The sequence below is a fragment of the Thermobia domestica genome, chromosome 1 (genome assembly GCF_964235325.1).
Source record: "Thermobia domestica chromosome 1, izTheDome1.hap1.1, whole genome shotgun sequence".
NCBI lineage: Eukaryota > Metazoa > Arthropoda > Insecta > Zygentoma > Lepismatidae > Thermobia > Thermobia domestica.
Genome location: NC_137454.1, coordinates 172,736,146 through 172,760,865, shown reverse-complemented (window position 1 = coordinate 172,760,865; position 24,720 = coordinate 172,736,146). Strand labels below are relative to the sequence as shown.

At 33.6% G+C, this 24,720-nt stretch overlaps 1 protein-coding gene and 1 long non-coding RNA gene across 8 annotated transcripts in view; one reads left to right on the top strand and one right to left on the bottom strand.

Moving 5' to 3' along the window:
- Positions 1 to 24,720, bottom strand: part of LOC145691106 (uncharacterized) — a 471,970-nt gene that overhangs the window by 139,283 nt on the left and 307,967 nt on the right. For 4 of the 6 annotated variants that reach the window (XR_014132338.1, XR_014132343.1, XR_014132342.1 and 1 more), the window contains exon 3: positions 6,025 to 6,161. This is a non-coding gene — a long non-coding RNA (uncharacterized LOC145691106). Of the gene's footprint in view, positions 1 to 6,018; positions 6,162 to 24,720 lie in introns of those variants that run through there. The other 2 variants (XR_014132340.1, XR_014132339.1) reach the window with 1 other exon arrangement.
- The window catches only part of ths (thisbe), a 254,470-nt gene that overhangs the window by 155,020 nt on the left and 74,730 nt on the right, over positions 1 to 24,720 (top strand). The window lies entirely within an intron of this gene.

Below are 24,720 nucleotides of genomic sequence, written 5' to 3'. Positions count from 1 at the left end.
CACGTGATAATGTTACTTGTTATTTCTATGGTTAATTCCATGATGTGATCTGTAGCGTTATCGTTCATAGAGCCTGATCTGTTCGCGTTGATCTTACGTGATGAATGTTCATTCGCTAACTATGATTGCCGGCAGGGGAAGGGGAAGTTTTAAGGTAGAATTCACCAATACGTACGTGTTAGTGAATACATATAATGCGGATAGTTAAACTAAGATGTCTAGCTGACAAAAGTCATGATGGTCTATGGGAAATACCTCTAAATGCATAGAATTACGATATCTCATGGGTAAAAGACCTTTGAATATTCGAAACAGAAAATTGGAGGATAAAACAAATTAAGATTTTCGGGTGTTCGGTAATAATAATCCTAACTGGACTGAATTAATACAGAAAAGAATCCAGTTACGGATTTTTTGTTCGTTTCTGTGGCAATAAATCTTTGGATTTCTTAAACTATATACTTTGTTGGTCGATTTATCTCGATAAATATTTGTGTTTCATACATATTCATGTTTTTCACGAACTGTATAATTTGTAATGCTTATAATGGTCAAGTCAATCTACTTGTGAGTCTGAACATTCTGGTTCATATGATATTACAATAAACAGGCTACATTTTATCATTTTAGAAACTAAGATTTCGGATATACAATTGAATAAATAGATTCCTATTTATTTGTTTTTCAAACGGTATCAGCGCACCAGAATATATATATATATATATATATATATATATATATATATATATATATATATATATATATATATATATATATATATAATATTAGACTGATAGGAGATCTAATTCTTGGCTTCCGCCTGCACGTCTCTATACCAACAACAATGGTAGTTTGTGTGCACACATTCGGATATCCATTTTCATCTGGCCAAGACTTGTGGCGTGGTCCTGTAATCCAGCTCTCCTGGAGGCAAAATAATACAGTAGGGACGATTCTGTTTTGTGCGAGGTAATTCTGCATGATTGTGGAAGTAAGGCTCTACATTTTATGGATTTCGGCACATACAAGAGGTGATGTTGTCAGGATCATGTTCTGGGTGCCTCTCCACCCCAGGTTTTCCCACGTCCCCATTGTACAGAGTCTAAATGAACCCCTGAGCCATGAGAGTAGAACGAGAAAAAATTCCGATCCCATTAGAGATCAAACCCGGACAGCCCAGTTTATAGGGAGATGATTGCATAAGGTCGTATAGCAAAATAATTGAAATAGCCAACAGCTGTCTCCTTCAAACTTGAGCTCGAGTTAACCACTATTCAGTTATTCTCCTATTCATTTACAGTATATTTGATTCTTACTCTGCCGACATCTTCAACCATCGTGAAGTTGGCCATTAGTCAAACATTTCCTGGTTTGAAATGTAATAATTAATCATGTACGAAAAAGTTTGCGTTTTGTTTCATACAACAACTATATTTAACTAACAGCTCCAATCTTGTTGGTTAAGATGCCCAAGGAGTTATCCCAGCAGAAATAAGACCTTGACATTCGATTCTATCTTCTTTTAAGCACTGCATCCTAGAAATTTATACAACTTCACACAACACCATGTATAGCGGATTGCATATGGTTTCAAACAATCCATTCACTCGTTACTATCATGTAATGAATATGAACAAAATCATAGTGTTTTACCTCAGGTTTAAAAAGCTATAGTTAACATTTATATTAATTATTTGGTTATGTTGGACCAATTCAATTCAATCAGAATTGCTGTTACCAATTTCCTTAAGATTCTGTATTTTATTATCTTCGTAATTTGTTTGCAATTTTTAAAAAAATGAAATTAAATCTTTAAGTTTTACGTTCCACGTTTATGCTGGCTAGGCTAAAGAAGACGGCCATGATGAGAAATGAATCAAAATGGTGGATTGAAGAAAGTGGGAGGAAACGGGAGAACCCCAAGAAAACCAAGGTACACAGTGTTTGTCCGCCACAAAGCTCACTAGGCGCGAGCTGGAATCGGACCAAGGACTCCATGGACCAGGGGTGAACGCTCTACCACTGATCCACCGCGGCCTCACAATTAATTAAATGAAGAAGGGTTTTGATTTGATTGGATTTTTAGTTTAGCGTCTCTTTCAGCAGCGAGGCTATATGAGGCGTGGATCTACAGCTTAACGTGAAATCCGAACCACATGAGCTTCCACCGAACCCACTCCAAAGGCGAGTATGCCAAGGGCTTACCGCGAGGGAGCTCAAGAAGAAAGGGAAATAGAATGAAAGATGAAAAGTTCGACAAGAACGCGAACAATTACACCATTGCATTGGGAGCTTAACACAAAGACTAAACTAAAGTTCTATATCCTAATCAGAAAAGGGAAACTTATCAGTCTGTGCGTAACGCTAGTTCTTAATAGTAAATAGTTATTCTCAATAGATAGGTGTCGTTACCTGTCTGTTGACAACAACACATGTCGCTAGCGTACACGCAACTTGCCGATTTAAAATTATGATGATGATATAAGTGCAACTTAAAAAACTTCAATGTTTCAATTTAAATATATCAAAAATAGGACAAACGCCATAACCATATTTAGAGTTAAGCATTAATATTTATGTAACCGTGTATGTTTGTTGGTGGGCAAACTTAAAAAATAATGTATACAATTAAAGCTTTCAACTAAACACGGTTATAACCTGTAGTGTACAGCGAGCCGAGTGCTCAGGGCAAACAATTAGTTTAATATAAAGTAATTCATTACAATTAAATAAATACACGAATTACTGAATTAATGAATTACATGAATACATGAATAAATTACATCTTCACACGCTAATTTTATATCATTAGCACCGTACTTAAGTGTAATGGAATTTCCATTGGGAAGCAAAATCTCTTAACGATTTATAGTTTCAGGTTTTTGTGTCAAGTAAGTGTTAGCAAACACAACACACACACAGAAAAACAATAATTTTTAAACACAATCAAACAGAGAGAGAAAGAGAGAGAAATACAGATATATATATATAGAGAGAGGGAGAGAGAAGAGAAAAGGGGAAGTTACATACACTTACTTGTTTTATGTCACTGATATCGAAAGCAAATAAGAAAAAAATGTGCTATTAATTCTCTCTTTATAAACTTAGTTCATTTTACGTTATAGAAGAATTATATATATATATATATATATATATATATATATATATATATATATATATATATATATATATATATATATATATATACATATATATATATATATATATATATATATATATATATATATATATATATATATATATATATATATATATATATATATATATATATATATATATAAACTTAATCGGACGATGACTTCGTAACATTATGAGAAGAATAAAGCTGAAAATCTATGATTATACCTTTTATCACAATCAAGCATGTATAGTGACTTGAAAAAAATGCGTAGTTATATTACTTGCGAGAAGAATAATAAATGAAATTAGAAACGAAGAATCATTGCTGGCAACTTTGAGTGACAGTACGACTTAGTACTGACTTTTAGTCGGTCTTTTGTGCAGATTTATAAGGATATATTTTTAGATACACATACTTTTTTAAAAATGATGGAGATTATCTATTTGGTCTGTTTGAATGGTCGTTTACAAGGCAATATTGATAACAAATGTCAGAGTTTTATAAGTAAATAGAACAGCTATCTATTAATTTATATGAGTTAGGAAGATTTAGGATTGAGATTTGTGGGCTCTCGGCATCTAATGCCATTTAGCCCGTCACGTTTTGAGGGATGACGTCCCTCGGCGAGCACACTATCCGGGGAAAGGGAAGGAACAAAGGATTGGGGAAGGAAGGAAGCGGCCTGGGACCTATAAGTTAGGTACCACCCCGTCATTTTCCTGGTGTGAATGAGGAAAACCTCATTCAGAGTGGCTGGCCTGAAAGAGGTTTTACACTTTTTCGATCGGAATCGAACCCAGGGCCGCTCGCACCGAAGACAAGAGCGTTAGCGACTACGCTACGCGGGACCACACGAGTTAGGAAGAGTAAATATCCATGTTTTACATGCTACCCTAGTAAGCGAGGTATTTATTTCTAAAAGAAGAATTCAAGAAAGTTACCTACTCCTTTATATACAATTTCTCTCTGCTTTACATTTAATGCTAGTCTACAGAAGTTTTTCTTCCGTCCTTCTTAAAGCATTCTTATAAAACCTCTTTATAACTTTTGCATAATTCCAATATTTTCAAATTTTTATTTGAACTTCTTCGTAAAATCTAAGATCAGTATTCCTTGTTCCCAAATTATCAGAAAAACGGGAAAGAGCTCACTATAAGTAAATCGACCCTGTTTACTCTGATCTGAGTAGAGGGAGTTTGGAAATGTTCTGCCCCAGTTTATGGTAAGAGCCATGTTGTGAATTTATATGAGTAATCTCACAAATACGGATGACACGGATGAAGAATGAATAGGTTTATATCATAAGCAAAAATATTTCATGTATACAATGATGATAACTTTATAAAATAACCCTTTAAACAAATAGATTTATTTTTCTTTCTTTCTTCCTTTCTTTTTTCTTTTCTTTTCTTTTTTCTTTTTGCAAATTTAAGTCACGCAGAATTTTCTCTCTCTCGTGAAGTACAGACAAAATCACAAATAAAATACTGCTCATAGTATTTCAATTATGAATCCTTGACCACATGATTAAAAACATCCATTTTCAATAAAGCATATCCGCTACTATGTCCTGCAATACACGTGGTACCCACCCACAAGGATCCTGGAGCGTTGTGGCTAATTGTGACACATATAAACTATGTCTTTAACGAACCTCTAAAAGAAGAAATTACGTGGCGGCAGAATCCGGCAAACATGTTAAGGATATTACATATTTATTTATACTGTAAGAACTTGAACATGCATGCAACATTATAAGAAACATACGTACAGTAATTGTGGAATACTACATTACAGAGCATGTTGCTACATATAAAGGCCCGTCTTATATGTACTGTTTTATCTCCATTTATCACAGCTCAAACTTAAAAAACTGTTCCTCCTTATGGAAAAGACTACAACCGTATAAGGCAGTAAACAGCAACATTATTCACTTAGGAAATTCTAACTATTCTTTTATGAACACCCTATATATATGGCACTCTATATTGAACAACTGACCGGCTAAGTTGAAACTTTCACACTATTGTTGGTAACAATCCAGAGCAATCGTTAGTAATAATGATTTGATCATAACACTAACTCATACAACATTTTAAACATTAGGTATATAAATAAATATTAAGTATATTATTTTAAATACAAGGTATAGCATTTGGCTTTTATGATTATGTTCCAATCTGTTGTACTGTATGCCAGTTGTTCCCAACCCAACCGGTGTGTCCAGATTCACTAATGTGTCACGTAGTTTCAGAGTGTGTCAGGAAATTTTAGAATTCAAAAAATTATGGAACGTTTCAGTTCAAAATAATTTTAAGATAAGACTCTCCCTCCTCAACTGCTGCAGCGGCAGCATCAATATCAGTATTACATAGTCACTGCTTTATAGAAACTTATAGTATTACACTACTTGATATTATTATTAACATAAAAAATCAAACAAATATGATGCAATGTCGTGGGCGCTCTCTAAAGTGTATCATCAAGCAAAATAGGTTTGAAACCACCGCTGTAGTGTACTGGATGGATCACGTTTGAAAGCATATACAACCCGTTATACACAGCGCTTTGTTGGGTTGTATAAACTTCTAGGCTGGGATGTTGAGTTGATTTTAGTTTAGCATTCCTTTCAGCAGCGAGGCTATATGAAACGTGGACCTACTGATTAACGTAGAATCCGAACCACATGAGCTCCCGCCGGTAGGCTGGGATGTTTCAGAGAAGATCGTATTGGACTATATTTTTTTTTCCTGCATTCGAGAACCAGTTTAGCTAAATAATAAGAACGAGCACGTATTATATCTTTTGCGGAACACACATACACAAAATAAAACTTCTCAAGAGTACGAAATGACAAACTTCAGGCTCTCACTTACCTTTATGATTACTAACAGCTTTTTTCTGGTGCTATGTTTGAAAGTTCAAAGCTTGCCTAGAATGCAGCATCTCAGACGAAAGCCCGAATAGTGCCTCCACTCTCAATTTAGGCAGAAGGTTTCTTCCCATATAACTGTCGCTTCTGAAAAGACACATTGAACTCCAAATCAATCATCAGTAAGCAATCTCTAGAACTATCTTATTCTACCCTGAACGCTATTCATAATAACCTTTCGTTAGTTACACCGACCCTTGGGTCATAATGTATAATGTTTGCATGTATAAGTGTTCTGTTTGTAGCACAGCAATACAATTGGCAATTCCTTTTCCCTTACGCTCCGGATGGTATGTGGAAAACTGGAAATTAGAGGTATGGAGTATTGAAAAAATTGGCTTCATTACACATACACTCACATGCACAAGTCAATTAATATTCTTCAATATAAGCCGTCCTTACTTCTCCTGTAGTAGCAAGAAGACAAATCTTTGGAAGAGATATTTTACAAGGAGAGTGTTACATTTTAAGGAGGTAGATGGAGGGGGGAAACATATTTTTTGTTCAATATTAAAATATCATTTTCATTCTAAGAAGATAGGAAATGCGATTTTATGTTACTACTTTTTGAAACAAAAAAAGAAAAGAAAGGCAAAGAAAAAAGGAAAGAAAGAGCTTTGGTATTTTAATATTAAAGTCTTAGTGGATCAATGGAAAAGTGTTTTACTTCGTACTTGCAGGATCACGAGGATACCACCACATTATTTGGAATTGTGGTAAAGAAATACTTTGTGAATGGCTTTCTGAGGTGCTTTCATTTTCTAATAGAGATAAATTAGACAAATTAGGTGGTTGTTTCATCTCTCCCGCCAGTATCCTGCAATTTAACCTCTTTGATTTGATCAGCTGGAATTTGATAAATTCTTGGGACAATAGCTATCAGAAAGCATTAAGAGAACTAACATTAATATATCTTCTAACAATTTTATAATACATCTTGCCAAACTACCTCAAGCCAATAGATTCTTTTTTAGTTACATAATTGTTTCATGCCCCACGCATACGTACAAGTTAGATAAAATGGTTTTATAAGGTTAGGAATAGATCAGAGGATAAGGATAGAAAATATGACGCTTGTCTGTTCAATATATGCAAGTCAATCGATATCACCTACTCTAGAAGAAGAGCCAAGATGATTTGCAAAATATCCTCATATTTTCTAAGAGTACAGGGCTATCTTGTTATCAAAAGAAAGAGAACAAGGAAAAATCTAAGTCTCTCACTTGTGAGATATTTTATGTTATTAGATGCAGGTACATTCCATTTAACTATTATATTTTGAGTATAGGATTAGATCTGTTTCACAGATTGAATTTGATGAAAATAAATTTGATTAGATTAGAAGTTTATATCTGCAATAATTCAAGTGCACTTCTTTTCATATAAAGAAATATACTATTATAAATATTTTAAGTTTGTATTTTATAGTATTTTTAAACTGCTTCCTTAAACGATACTAACAAACCTCACTATCAACTGGAACGGATATAATAGATTCTGTGTGTTTTAGCTTCTTTGTGTGTGTATAATTTTTCGACACGATTGTTTTCGTTTCAGAAGGTATTACTTCGATACTCTCTTTGTATGCGGCTTAGAACTATAACGGCATTTTTGTTATATATTAACTGAAAGTGCTACTGTGAGTGGAAGTAGACTTCGATTTATAGGTGTTTTGTCTTTGGAGGTTTTTTGTCTTCTCTTTTATTAGACTTTCCTCGACGACAAGACATTCCACCACCTCATCTGGACACTGATAACCGACATGACACTCCACTACTCCTCGGTGACGGGATGCTCATTAAGTTAGAAGATTAAGTGGTTTATTGATAAGTAGAACTGGCCTAGAAGGATATTATTTCGGTGGAGTGATTTGTAGGCGAGTTGTGTCCAGAAAAAATGTTTGAGTATCCCATCGGCAAGAAATATCCAGAAGTAGCGGTGGAGCGTCCCGTCGCTGAGAAGAGTTTAATGGTAGGAAAGACAGAAGTACTTCCAAAATATGTAAGTCAAAGGCTGGTTTCCCTCATAGTAACACTTTCGGCCAAAACACACAAAAATACCATAACCTAGAGATCACATTCCTAATAAGGATATTGACAAACATGCATCTCACAAGATTTTATATAATAGTCTTGGGTTTAAAAAAGGATTGACACAGTAGTTCTACGATTACGTATTACGTTTTTTCACTTCCCTGTCGTGTTCTATCGACATCATTTAATGTTATCTAATCTACGGATTAATTTCGTTATCAAGAAACTGACAAATTTAAGTATAATGTACGAAAGATACTACATTTCAGTTCAATTCCTATATATTGTAGCGAGTTATTTTAAAACAATTCCCATACATTATTCTAATTAAATTAATATGTGCACTAACATACCAGGTATAACCATTTTAAAAAAATACCTATGTTGCTTCCGAAAGCTCACTACTTTCAGCCATTGGTACTAGGTTGTGTTTGATGGAATTTCATTTGTAATTTCCCTATAACTCATGGTATTACATCCTGTTGTTGCTAGATCTAACTTCCTACACTGGAATTTGCTACTGGGATTCAAGTAGCCCCCGACTGCTTCATTATATAGGTTAACAACTAAAATTCTATACACATACCAGGAAATGAAACCACAACCATACACACTAAATTATCTGTGTTAACTTTTCTACATTTATTGCTCCTGAGCAACAACAACAACAACAACAAAGGGGGGAGGGAATTTGATAGCTTTATCGTCAGACCTGTATATCACGTAGAAAACGTTTGATTTTTCTTCAGAAGTATGATCAACCCTTTGTTTTCATGAGAATATCCATATAAAATTTGTTCGCAACAATTTGAAACTAAGTGCTTAAAATATAAGAATTCTACAATGACTTTTATCAACGAAACATACTTTTCATATGTACTTTTTCTTTTTCAGGGAATGACTTTGTATGGTGAATATCTGATATCCCTAGGTATTTCACCGTAATTACGTGTAAATCCTGAAAATTTATGGCGAAATATCTGGCACTATTGAGAACTCTAAAAATTGCTATATTCTTAAAGAAACAAAGAAGAATTCTAAACAAAGTTAAATTTAACACAGTCGATAAAATACTTATAATATCAGAACATCTGAAACGACATTGAAGGATTATTACGTCTTGGTCTTTTAATTTAATAAAATTTAGTACGATCACGTTTACTTTTTGCTTTAAGGCCTGGGGTATGCATTTTAAAAGTGATATAAACGATGTTACACGGTAATTGTATTTAACAAAAAGGAAAAAAAAAAGAAAAGGAAAACACGTACATATTCATATGTTATCTCCATCAAATGAAATGCAAAGGGGACTATTGTAAGTCAGTTGGGGTGGCAACTGTAAGCTTAAAGAACTCGTAATAACCACTAATCTTCTTTCAACGTTGTGGGTAGTCCTACTATTAAAACGAGATCCGTTCGTTCCATGGCCCAAAGCAAACTGTCGTCACTGCATTTAAAGGACTTGCTTGCTCTTCTCAAATGTTAACTTGACATTACAGGTTTTGTTCTCTTTCTCTTTGGCTTCATATCGTTCTCAATTTATTATTATTTTACTTTAGTAGTATTATTATTATTATTTCAAAGACAATTGACTACTATAACAGAATACGAAGAGAAGTGTTTTGTATAAATTGTAAGTACAAAGCCGGAATATATTACGTATTAGTAACAAAGTAATCAGTCTCTAAACTTAATATTTCAGAATAGAAGAACCCTTATAAACGAGTGATTATTATCGTCCATTATTTAACTTTAAAAAAAAATAATAAGTATAGAGAAACTGAAGGGAAAATAGTAAGATCGGGCGCTTTTGAAGAAACAGAACAATCTGAGTAGAAAACTTACACATAGTCTTTTTAAAAATCGTCCTTTATTTGATTTTTATTTTACGTGAATACATATAACTTAAGAACCAAAGGTCTGCGTAAAATGATATTTCACAAGCTTGTATAGGAGGTCAAGATCAAGAAACATGCCAAGTTTTGGATCTAGCTCGGATGAGCGCGGTTGAACTTGTACGATCCTTGTCATCTATTTTTTCAGGTATATATCAATGAAAGACGAAAAAGAATGCAGTGTGCATTGAATAGATGACATCCAACTCTGAGCACCACTTATTTATGGCGTTAAAATTTGGAGGAAATATAGTATATTATACCTATATCGGTAATTTGCTTTTGTATATTTTTCTAGTGACTACAAATGAGAATTGCCCAATTCAAAGTAATGTTGAAAGAGAAATGTTCTTCAAAAGTGCCACATTGATGTGTACGTATAGTTTTAATTCTGGGACCTATTGATCTGAATGAAACAAATTAATATCAAAATCAAATGTGTCTATAGTTAATATCTAATTATAGTTTTAATTCTGGGACCTATTGATCTGAATGAAACAAATTAATATCAAAATCAAATGTGTCTGTAGTTAATATCTAATTGTATTAAACAATTAATGCTACACATTAAATACTTTATACTTAGAAATAAAAGTTACGCATGTCATTAAAAATGCAGCAAAACGCACTTGCTACGTACAGTATTTTTCTAACATAGAGATTCCCTACTTGATAACTGTAAAATTACAAGTACTTTGTGCGTAACTGTTAGGATTTCATGTGTCTCTGTTAGGAGTATACACATCACTGTAGAACTTTATGTGCCACTGTTAGGAGTATATGCATCACTGTTAGGACTTTATGTGTCACTGTTAGAAGTATATACATCACTGTAGGACTTAATGTGTCACTGTTAGGAGTATATGTATCACTGTTAGGAGTATGTGTATCACTGTAGAACTTTATGTGTCACTGTTAGAAGTATATCCATCACTGTTAGGATTTATGTGTCACTGTTAGGAGTATATGCATCACTGTAGGACTATGTGTCACTGTTAGGAGTATATGCATCACTGTAGGACTTTATATGTCACTGTTATGAGTTTATGCATCACTGTTAGGACTTTGTGTTACTATTAGGAGTATGTGAACCTTTCGTCACGCGAAAAAATTCTGTTGATTTCTAGACGATTTTTTAAAAAAATCAATGTATGTTTCTTTTTACATAAATTTGCAAAACGAGACGAGACGATTTAGTCTTTTCAAGAATAGATACGATAGGAGAAATAAATCATCAAGAATCGAGACGAGATTAGACTTTACAAAATTTATGACACGTGACGAGAAAGCCTTCTTTTTCATCTTGTCTCGTCTCGTAAGTAACACTAGAAGGAAACAACATGAATTTCAAAAACATAAAGAAATTATGGACTTTTCTTATATTAACTACGCTTACATGTGGAAGAATGCCTTTTATTTATTTATTTATTTTTTTAAAAAAGATTGCATCATTTAAAGAAATAGACAGTACGTCACATTTCATACAATGAAAGAAGCCCTGTTTATCTATATTTATTTTGTGTACGAAACATTCACTCGCGCACTCGCGGGTTAGATGTATGTATGATGTAAAAGCACCGTCGAAGACGCTAATAACTACTTATCGAGCATGCAGATGCGCATGACGAGGAATGTAAGACGAGGTGCATTTTGAAGCGGAATGATTGTTCGTGCAAGTTTCAAACTTCCAGACTTCATTAGATGCTAACTAAGTGACAAATACGTTAATATATGTTTCTGTACCATAGTAATAGAACTTAAGAGCCTCACCCACTAATAATTAGAAGCTCGTTTTGAAGTAAATTTTACGGGAGAACGCATAACACAAAGTCAACAAGTTTACCACTTAGCATACATTTACTAGTGTCGTTTAAGGTATTTTTTGGGCGTGTATGTTCTCTCTCTCTCTTTTCCCCCTCCTTTCTATTCATGTTGCTGTGTAGATTGATGGTATGTTACTATCGATGTATTTACTGCTTGTAAGAATGAACGAAGCCACTGTGATCAAGTGAAGTTTTTTCTCACGATTTTTTCTTTCTTTCTTCACACCTTTCCTAGCTGTTTGAAAAGCATTTGATAAAGACCATTTTCGTGTTGATGCACAGTTCGATCGATAATTGATTAATTTATTATGGGGCAGCTATTGTCTTCATTGAGAGTAATCGTAGTGATCATTTAGTCACCCGGGTTCTCTTCAATATTAATGAGTTTGCTACATGTTTTGGTAATTATCTTTAAGCGTGTACAAGAGAACTGCGTCGTAATTGAGAGATATTTGGTTCAAATATAGTCCCAAAACATTATGACTGGATATATACTATATTGCTATATTAATGGGTATTGTTAAAGTCTACTAGGTGAATGGCACAATACTAAGTTCTAGTTAACTTCCTTGTCTTTTTAAAATTAACTTCTCATTATTGATGATTCGAATGTAAAATGATCGGTTTGTCTGGAAAGTTATTAAAGAGTCATTAATGTGCTAATCTTAGAATCAAAAGCCCGGGTTTGACTTCAGTTTCTGGGTAAGGTTATTTTCTGGGTATATTGTGGGTATTAAACATGTAGAATGGACGCCTTAAGTTAAGAAACTTGTTTTTTCATCTCTGCCTACACAGCATAGGTATATTCAGGAACAGTCAGTACATGGATCGAAACTTGGAAATTATCCTTATTCCTAAGAAAACGGTTCCTCTTATTTTTAAAAAAATATTTGTTTATTTATTTGGCTGGATTGACAAATAGACATGTGATTTCCTCCTTTCAAATGAAATGTGTTGTTTTAGTGGATGTTCAATGTCCCAGAGATGTATCATTTAGCGTAAATACAAATGGAAAGAAAATTAATAATAAAATGATGACTAATAACACTGAAACTTAGAGGAGATTGTAAGCAGTTGTCCCTCCTCATTATCTAATAGGGAAAGGCAATCAAGAACTAAAACTAGAACTTAGCAAGAAATAAAACTAGGAAATGTAATATGTAACCAAGATACGCTCTCTCCACTTTGAAATTAATATAGCGAATAACTTAAAGGCAATCAAGAATGTCTAAAATTAACAAAGTGAGCCAGGTAAATTAATAACTGTCTTTAAACTTTTTCTTACAGACCAGACATTTGGGTGAGCAGTTTAACTCATAATTGTTGGGCACCCAAATGTATACATTATACGGAAAGTTTTCAAAGCAATTACTAGCTGTTGTGACATTTTGCAGATACTGTGTAACTAACTGCCTAAAAATTTTGATGTTTTTATCGACTTTAAGTTATTCAGTAAAATATTAATATTAATACTAATATTATTATTAACAAAGTAATTCCAGCGTACTTCCCAATGCTCTAGAATTCCAATTGCTATATCTTAAGATGGACACCCTGGTGCTAGAGACTACATCCCAATGGATATAAATACATGTACAAACGATTCTTTTTTATAAATATAATGGAGAAAGGAAGTGGTTAGTAATCGAGATATTCTTTAAAGATGTATTATAACAATTATCATCTTTTCAGTATTTGTGACTTCCTTTATATATATAACAAACAGAAACCTAAAAACGTGCTTTATTGAGCATATAAATACGTCCCGAAAGAAACCTCAAAGAAACGAGTCTCCACATTGGAAATCATCAAGACTTGAGCTTCTCTATGTATGTTAAGTACCGCACAGCAAGGCGGTAAAAGATTATTAAAAAGAAAACATTCAAGAAGGAAGAAAGCAAAAAATAAAAAATGGAGGAGTTTTTAGAAAGGAAATTATTAATTCGAGATATAATTTATTTGCTACACGCTGACCGCTTCATTATATTTTCTTGTTCCTTGGTTTTTCAACTCTCATTTGTTTCTCTTCCTGTTTGCTTCAATAATCTCTCTCTTTTTCTCCTGTGTTCTTCGCACGATTTTTTCCCTTTCTTTTCTTATTAGACGATTTCATCCTCACCCTTCTTATGCTCTGCAGAGATCTCTCTCAATTCCTACAGACTTATTTCTTTTTTTAAAAAAATACCTTGCTTATAATAACTCGTCTAGCGTTCTAATGACCTCGGTGCTCAAGTGACTAGCTGATTAAAAACCAATGCATAGTTCTAGAAACACAGATATACACATAGGTCCTTCACTCACTCATTATACATGACATCAGCAAGTAAAAATTTATATTTTATGTATAGCTCTATACGTTTTGTTTTTCGTTAACTGTCTTTAAGCACGTAATTTAAGTTTCGTTTTTTTCTAAAGTACCACGTTATATATGTATCTACATTAGTTTTTTTTTTTTTTTTTTTTTACCCGTTATTCTTCAGAGCATGCACATCGCGTATATAACACTTTACGAAGTCACATTACTGTCAACTTAGTTGGCGCGAAATTGAATATAAATTACAACATGAACAAGTGTTGTTTCTTAAGTATTTCATGTCCAGTTTGAAAGATGTTAGATCAGAAAAAAATAATAAGTAAAAAGAGAAAAAAGAGACTTTGTTTCCCTTCTTTTTTAAATATATATATATATATATATATATATATATATATATATATATATATATATATATATATATATATATATATATATATATATATATATAATAACAAGAGTATGAGGAGAAAGTTATATTTACAAAATTTTAGAATGCATTTCTTCCTTACCTATGTATATCTGTGTATCTGGTTCTTTTGTTTCTTTTATGGTTCGTTAATGCTATTATGATTCACCATAATAGTACTATGTATACATACTTTGTACAGTGGGGTACGCAAGAGGAATTTCAGTGTTTAACCCCTCTTCAGTAAGTTACTATGAAAAGAATTAGAAATCAGGTTTCTGGGCTGTCGGTACTTATGGCCATTTAGCTCGTCACGTATACGAGGGATGACGTCCCTCGGCGAGCACACTATCCGATGAAAGTGAAGGAAGGAAGCGTCCTGGGACCATTATGGTAGATACTATCCCGGCATTTGCCTGGTGTGAATGAAGAAAACCCAGGAAAAACCTCACTCAAGATGGCTGGCTTGTAAAAGCTATTACACTTTTTCGACCGTTTCCACCGGGAATCAAACCCGGGATCAAAGGAGAGAATTAGCGACTACGCTACGTGGGCTCACGTTACTATGAAAAAGTAAGCCTTTGCAATATACATAAAAAATCATGCTTTTTCTGAAAGGGCATGAGATTGAGTGCTTGAGCTCCCCCGTCGATGAAATTCTGCGTATTTCACTGTATACATGAATTTCTTTCTTTAGAAAACAAAAAAACATACCTACAGAGCAATATCATGAATATTTGTTTCAAATTTATTATAATATTTAAGAAAGGATCTATCATCATTTCCATTTTAAAATTTCTTTCTTTCATCCAATGCAAAATCACGAAACTCAATCTATCTTGTTCTTCTAAACTATAATCCTTCATGCATTTGACAGTTTTCCTCTCTAATATATCGCCCTCGTCATTTCTTTACGTTAGAGAATTGCTAGTGGTTAATCACTGTTCCGTTTCCTCATAATAATATTGATCATAATAGTTTATAATGCATATATGCTATTACATTTGTATAGTCCAATAGTTGCATGCATGCCTTTCAAGTGTAAAGTTTCTGTTCGACTTATAGGACAGGCAATTGGGAAACTACTTGATTTTTTTTAAAGTTAACTCCAGTCGAAAAAGATAGAAATTACGGTTTGGGAACCAATTGTGATAACCGCTTATTGTCCAGCTGAATATACTAATTTGGCTGCTCGTTGGGAGCTATAGCAGCAGAAAGCTATTATTATTATTATTATTATTATTATTATTATTATTATTATTATTATTATTATTATTATTATTATTATTATTATTATTATTATTATTATTGACAATTTACAACTTTTGAATTCTTTTTGTCTCACTCACTACACCAGGACTTAATAATCTGTTCGTAATCGTTAATGATGCCATTTTTCTAAGCTAAATTAAAGTTTTTGGTGTTACATCCGTGTTGTATTTTTTTTAATTCTAGCTTAAACAAATAAAACACGAATGGAACACCAAAAGTTAAATATAATTAATTATACATATTTCCGTGAAAAATATGTAGGTGTTTTAATCTTACAAGTTAGTTAGTGAAAGTTTAGGACAGATCAGCTTTGTTTTAAAGATGTAACCATTAAGCATACGCTGCCTTGTACTTATATTACTGATACTTTTTTTCTTTTTCAAAGAAATAAAAAATATTATCGTATCAGTATCAGCTAAGCAAGTTAAGAATAGATTAGACTTTGACTTTTTTTCTAAGCTATAACAATTTTTGTCCAATAAATATTGAAGGAGAAAGTATAAAACATTAGTATATTAATATTTCAGCACACACACACTACACTACCTTACGGAGGCTGCGGTGGCTCAATGGTAGAGCGTTTACCTTTGGAGGATGGGGTCATTGGTTCGTTCCCAGCTCGCGCCAAATGAAGTTTGTGATGGACAAACACCTTGTGCGTGGGTTTCCTTGGGGTTTTCCCATTTCCTCTCGCTTTCTTCATTTCACTATTTCATTCATTGCTCACCATCACCGTCTCCTTTAGCTTAGCCGGCATACACGTGGGACATAAAAGATTTTACACTACCTTATATATTTTAGTATAAAGTAAACTTACTAGTTTTTAAAGATACATTGATGTGATGTGATCCAAACTGCATTGCATAATTTTATCGCCTCCTTCAAAAATTATTCAAACTTGAAGTAAACAATATATACAGATATTTTAAATTACAGTAAGAACTTAGTATATTTGAGTCGTTCAGTTCCAAAACGGCTCTTGTCCATTTATATCAAATGCCAGAAAACCGAGAAAAACTGTAGAACGGATGCGTTTTGTAGAACTGGAAATATTTGAAGATGTTCAATTATTTTCCCACATGAACACACTAAAGTATTCGCAGTTCTACAAAAACATGCAGCTCCTACATTTTTTTCTAAGTTTTCGGGATTTGCTGTAAGTGGATAAGAGCCGTTTTGGAATTGGACGACCCTTTTATAAAATCTCCAATAATAATCGACTGAAATATATTTAAACGGGATATTTTATTATGTTTCAAGAAGCTGCAAATTCATCAATTCTAAGAAATTCCTATTAATATAATGACTACGTTTAAGTGAATAAATGACTAACGATTCTTACTGAATGAGTCAAAAACACGTGTTATACAACTTTAAATGTACATTATTAAGACAGCAATTGATTACACAAACTTGTCTGAAAGTACGCGGCGTGATTTCGTGAGTAAGTAAGGTTAGTTCGTGATATATAAACATCTTTTGTGATGCGTATGAAGGAATACAGGATAGGAGAAAAGGAAAGGGTAAAACTACATTCCAGCATACCTTAAAGAAACGCTAAGGACACGATTCATTTCTTGTAATCTTTTGCAGTCCAAGGTTTCCTCTATGCCAGTCAGCCCTAAATACAACTTGATATACGCGAGATGTCAACTGAATGACGTGCCCGACATGTGACGCTCCCGAAAGACAAAAGAGTAATATCATCTTGTAAGATCTTGGGAAGCAATTTGTCCTATACAAAGACAATGTAACCTTAAGTAGGCAACCAGCAGGTATATTTATGTAATACAAGGAGCAGAATTTGTACCACTGTGTCGCTTCTCTTTGTACGCATGTATGCGTGTTTCCGCAGAAGAGTGTTCTCTCTAGTTTTTTTCTCTTTCTTTTACACACACTTGCTTCTGTGGAAATAGCATCTGGCTGGCTGAAAACGTTGTTGTATGCACTGAAGTGCTTAATTTAAAATTCAATAGGTGTTCCATACTATTTGAAAATATCGCGCATAAGAACTACAATACCACATAAGAAAATCAATACCACTTCACAGCAGACATATCCTAACTCGTGAGCTAGGATATTAATCGATCTCGAGCTAAATAACTAAACACGAGCGCTGTAAGTCGATAACAAGCAATAATCTGAGTCGGAGCAAGCGCGAGCCCCAATGAGGTTAGTGAGCACGGCATCGAGCAAGTGCAAGGTCCAATGAGAATAGCGAGCCCGGTCTTTTAGCGAGGTCAGGCCCAATGAAGTAAATGCACGCGAAATCGAACCTCAATGAGGATTGCGAGCCTCAGCTTCAGCGAATGGAAGTCTGAGTTTTTGTTACTACGAAGCTTTGTCTGTGAAGATTAGTGACTACGAACCCCTTTCAGAATAGTGACCCTGAGTGAGACCGAATGAGCTTCTGTTACAAAATGACCATCTCTACTTCGCAGATCCTTACTCATAGGGAGATTTAAAAAAAATGTTCTATAGATACAAGAAAACAAACTGATGATTCTAAAGAGTTGAGCTTTGCAGCAGTATAGGTACAATGTTCCATCTTTTCCAATGAAATCACATTTCACATCAATGGCAAGGTGAACAAGCACATGTCCATATCTGGATAACCACGCAACTATAGGGGGTACACGTACAGATAGAGTATCAACGTGACTCCAAATGTCATTTTGTGCCAAGGTGTTCCGCGGGAAAAGGCACGGCTCGTTTTTCTTCACAGAAGCACCTCATTTCTGAACATATCAGGTGAATGCCAATTATGACGATTGAATATATGAATGCTTTTTAATGTGTTCTCCCATAGGTCTGGATCGGGCGTGATGCAAATGGAGACAACAAACTTTTTGCTTCGTCACCCTATTCTCTGAATCTTACACCATACTTCTTTGGGGGTACGAGAACGACAATGTTTGAGTACCACCATTACTCATATCTATCCATAACTTATGATCTGGTAGATGCACAGCAGGTTGTTAAAGTGAACATGTTACACTGAGTCTAGGATGAATTTTAGTACCGTATGATGTTGTGACATAGGATTAACTGATGAGAAAGTTAGACAGTTGCCGCTGATGACGATGTATGTATTGTCTTGTCCAGTAAGAAATGTTACAATATTAAAATAATAACAACATTTAAAATCGTACCATTCTCTTGTGCATGCTATGTAAGATTTTAGATAAAAGATACTGTATAACAAATAAATTTAAAATAAGAAACATCTAGCTTAACCGAAATGGACCTAACTTCCAAGGAATGTAGACCAAACTTGAATCATGCGTTTGTGTTTTAGTTATTCTATTATCTAATATATTATCTTAGTAATATAACTTTGCTGAAATGTGGGTAAAGACAAATTATGCAAATTAATTGATCAAGTAGAATTTCTGAAACGATTTTTGAAGCTTAACAATGTTTTTTTTTAATTAGAAATTCCTTTACATAGAATCATTTTTATTAACTGCTTTTAGCTCAGATTTTCTAATCAGAAGTTTTGTGGACAAATGGAAAATAACTATGGAATTTATAATTGCCAAATACACGTAATATTATTTATCAGGACACTTTTAAAAGGTTTTCCTTGAGTTAAAAGAAACGTATTACGTGTCCTACTTTCAATTACATTAAAGGATAAAAAAAGTCAATGTCCAGACAGTCATATATAACAAACCACTTGTGTCGCCATCTATATATACATAGGCTAAATGAACTTGGCTTTCGAGCATGACGTGTGATGACCGCATTTTCTTGTATCAGATGCTTTGAAAAAGAAATATTTTCTCCTCTTCCTTTTTTGTTTTAAAAATATTTAAAGCCAGTTTTCGTTAGTTCTCTTCTTGTTTTTTTTTTTCTTTTCTCATAACAAAATGGTTGTAGTAGTTAATAAAAATGTATATAACTCCGCCTCATGTCACGCATCTCAATAACCATTGGTCAATCTGGTAAAATATTTTACGTGACGAAATACTCGGAAATGCTCATATGCTAAGGTAAAAAGCATGGGAAAATGTAGAACGTAGACACAAAATGGCTGAAGTCAGTCAATGAAAGATTCAAGGCAATTTCTCCTTAGTTTTTCCTCTTTTTTTTATCTTTCAACTCTTGTACTTATTACTTAGTCGATAAATATCATACGTAAGGAGAAAAAAATCACTATTTAACGAGAATTTTTTTGCAGCTAATAGTGAAATTTATTCAAGTGAAAGTCTTTAAAACAAACCATATTTAAATATATTGCAAGAAATATTAAATAAATCTGTTTTCTCTTTAAAACAAGCATTTTCTCTTCGGCTGTCCTTTCAGTGCTTCCTGTCTCCTTCCACTTCTTTCACCATGTTACCCCAACCTACTTCATCACACTCCTCAGGGCGTATGTGTTATGTGTATGTATTCGTAAGAACATCGTGTGTGGCAAGATTATCTTCGGGATTCGTTTTTTTTAAAAGAAAAAGGTCATGCTACCAAAAATTTGTCACGCTTGTTGGTACTAGTGCTATTACACACATCATTTTTCTAATATTAAGTATCCATTTCTTCTTATTTTAAAATCATCGGTCGCTCAAGTAAACTCCCCCATAATAAGCTTCTGTTTCTACACTTTTAACCTACCTGCTTAGTTAACATGCCAACGTAAGTAAAGTTACCGTAAGAAATGTAGTGTTATTTTCTCATTATTTGCTACTAGAGTATTAAACTAAAAATACTTTGAAGCAATTATTCGAGTTAAATGACTCTGGCTTAACACATATAATGAAACTCAGCAATGTCTCCCTTGAGGACCAAAATACATATCTACAGGTACGTATTTCTGTCCATATTCCCTAAATACGATACACTGCCGTATTTTGTATGTACTGAAATCTTGTAAGCTGAAAATATCATGTATTTCAAATTTTATTATGTCATTGACTTTCTACAAGGCACAACATGACTTTTTATTACCTAAATTCTCTATAAGATAGAATAACTATTTTGCATATTTGTAATTATAAACTAAGAAATTTTATTGACATAGTTAATTTAATTTACTACAACACTTCGGAGAAATAGTACGACAATTTAAGAAATAACAAGGTAAAAGCTTTAATATTCCAGCCGCTTATACTCTTGCTAAGTTTTCTGTCTTTTAATGTCCCATGATTTTGCATTGAAGCTAAGGAAGACGGCGATGATAAGATGGATGATAATGATGGAATGAAGAAAGTGAGAGAACCTCAGGAAAACACACGCACGTGGTGTTTGTTTGTCCACTTTTAAAGCCCACTTGTCTCTGGCTAGGATCGAACCAAGGACCTCCACTCACCTACCAAGGAGCCATCGCGGCTCTCCTTCCTGCTCAAGGATGCTTAAGGAAATGGATAATGGGTACAGGTGAATGATTATGCAGGTGTACAGTACATAGCAAGCCTGTTAAAAATAACTCCTGAAAATCTACTGTTAGATGTCAACAGCGAGCTCTCATGGTCTGGATTCGAACCAGGAACTCTTCGGCTTAGAGCTATGCGTACTATCAAGAAACCATTTAGATTCCATAAAGTTAATGGAAATTTTCATTAGTACTATTTTGTCTAAGATTCTACTTACGAATGTTCTACGATTAGACTCCACGATATGATATGATTTTATTAAAGGTCAACTCTTCCAAATATTAACAAAGAACTATGTAGAAATTAGCATAGTTGTAACATTGCAACATATTTTTAATACTGTGAATAACAACCACCGTAAATTCATAGCTCATTCTGCTCTCACTTACAGAATTTAGTGTGAATGTAACGTAGAAATAACAACATCCGCATGTTCACGAAACAATCGAGAAACCTTACACTCAGATACCTATACTAAGCACTTGCAAGAAGACAGAAAAAAACTTATTAGATGAAATGGTGACATATTAAAGCAATACACAACGCAATCACTATCAATTATCAAAAAAGTAACTAAATTGGGTGAGTTACGTACTTGATTAACATAACCCTGTGCTGTAATTATTTGTTGAAGTTTATCGTCTGATTTCAGCACCGAGACTAAATGAGACATGGACCTACAGTTTAAGGTTGACTCTGAACCACCACCATGCGTTCAATTATTATCCCGCTGGGAATCAAACCCCAGACTCTGTGCACAAAAGGCGCGCGTGCGCTAGCCACTAGATCACCAGGAAGGACCTACAGAACCTTTTGAGTTTTTAGGGTAAGATTATACAATACGATTAATATTTCATTCAACCTTACAAGTATATTTTATTAAAAGATGAATACACAAAACAACAGATTAGAGAGACAAATAAAATTCAAGATTAAGTTGCTTACCATCAAAGTGTAATAGAATTAAAATCAGAATCTGCAACAGGTCTTTGCAAGTTAAATCTAGCATATATAATTGGCGTTATCTTTGACCACATTTCCAAAATGTGGAAATTCCAAAAAATGTGGAAAATACATTTCCAAAATGAAGATAATAAATAAAATCCTCACATACTCTTTAGGGGAAAAAAATCAAAACTATCTTCTTACAGGTATACATTACAAGAATTCTTTCCAGAAGGGAAGCACTGTAGTCTAACATATCTGAAATTATGCTGTCTAGTGGTTTGAAAGTAATCAAAACATCCACGATTTATTTATTCTAGTGAATGCCAGATTTCCCTCAGGACACCAGTCCTCAGTAAGTGGCCAACTGTTAACAACTTTCATCCAATCAAGGATTCGTTTTTCTGTTATCTTTGCTCCCCTTTCTTTATGTTATGTATATATGTACGTATGTAATACCAATTTTTCTTCTGTCCATCAATCAAGACAACCTCTGCTTAAAACAGTATCAAATAATGATTTACACCTGAAGATTTCTTGGAATAGCTTATACATTAACACTACTTCAACGTCTTACCAAAAAGTGCTTTTTATCATATTTGACAGGTTTTTTTAAAATCATATTTCAAAAGTAGAACTGCTTTATTTCCACCACATTATTATTATTATTATTATTATTATTATTATTATTATTATTATTATTATTATTATTATTATTATTATTATTATTATTATACTATAAAACAAAATAATGCTCAGTGACATTAAAAAACGTTAAGAATATTTTTTGTGCCAATGGACTAAGGACTACTTCCGCGTTTTCAATTGGCGCCACAATCTCTTTGGGGGGCCTTTGTAGTCCCCTCTCTCTCTTTCATATCCCGCCCACCATGTAACTCGCCTTGTTCCTTTTACAGCCTGAGGTTGTTCTCCACTTACTGATAATTAATTCTTGAGCTGTCGTCGCGAAGAAACAACTCTGGATCCACACCTTGTAGCCTGTAGAAAGAGAAATCACAGGAAATTAGAAGGCGGTACTCCCTCCCTGAACACAGGTACGCGAAAATGTCCCCCAGGCGGGCAGCAGCTAGCTTTCTTCGCCGAAACAATCGCGATCGGCGAAAGCTTTCATAAAAGTAACATCTTTTTTTCTTTCTCTGACTATCCTTCACCTCTGCAATCTATTTTAGGTTTTGGACAGTTTAACATTATGCTTACACAATGTCTTCTTCATTGCTTATTAATTTATTTATCTTTAACCTACAGAGACCCAATTGCTCCTTTGTGTATGTTATTACATGTTCCAGGAACTCATATAAGATAATTATTGAGGTGATATCTTGAAATATGTATGCATATAACAACAAATTTAAAACTCGCTTTAGAGTATTGAAGATTTATAATAAGTATCGACATTATTTCGTTTACAAATATACGTACTTTTGAAATAACTCAGTATTGCTAATTTCATTACCTACTGAAAAAGAAAGTTGTAAGATCTATACGTAAGACAAAAATTGGCGATTGCCAATCACGTAACCCATTTCATGATCCTTACAAAATCCGTAGTTATGTAAACTTCATTTTACCGACGAGACGTGCAATTGTTTTTGGAACATCAGTGATAATAATAAATAAATAATGAAAAGTACTTACGCAAGATTTCCAATAAAATTTATATATAATTCATTATCTTTCCATGACTTCTAAAAAAAATCGGGACCAATCTTACAGGTAATTTACTTTCTCGATCTCGTTCCTCAAATTTCTTTTGATTTATGAATATACAACTTTCTTTTCTACTTTTCTACTATTCGTAACATTACTAAAACGTTGATTACTTCTTCATGGTATCGCATTAAATTTTCTTTATTTTTTCATGCTTTCGTGACTGGCAATAACTTGGTCCATAAGAAAAATACTAATCAGCACTATGTATTCAATTACAGTTGCGCTGATTGCAAACTATCTTAAAGAATATACAGAAATATCGTAATATAGATAAAACAGCACTCATCCTTTATTCTGACTTGTAGATGTATTTTTGATGTTGTACACTATTCGCTTCAGAGCACTGTGTAGAGATTCAATTCGTTCCGATTCAGTGAGGTTCGGTAACTAAGAACTCCCTCCGCGTTCCAAACAAAACAAAACAAAGTTGTCCAACCAATTATGCACACATCACATTACATTTTCGTGATTACTTGGACATATTACTTGGACGCTGTAAAATTATGCATATTAAGCGTTATAAATTATGTATGAAATTGGGGGCATGATAGGTGAATACCAGCTCTTTCACATATAAAACAACGATGAGTGCTATAGTGACATGGGTCGCAGATTTTATCCTGGATTACGAGAGCTTGTGATGGACAAACCGTGTCCTTGGATTTTCTTAGAGCCATCTTGTATTCTTTACCATTTGGTTGCACTAATTCTTTTGTGGTTGTTGCTTCCATTTAATCTTCATTCTTTTGCCAAAAGAAAAACAAAGAAGAAAAAAATCAACCTGATTTTTAGTTATTATTTTTTTTTAACGCACAGTAATATTATAATTTTACTTATAATTCAATATTATACCCC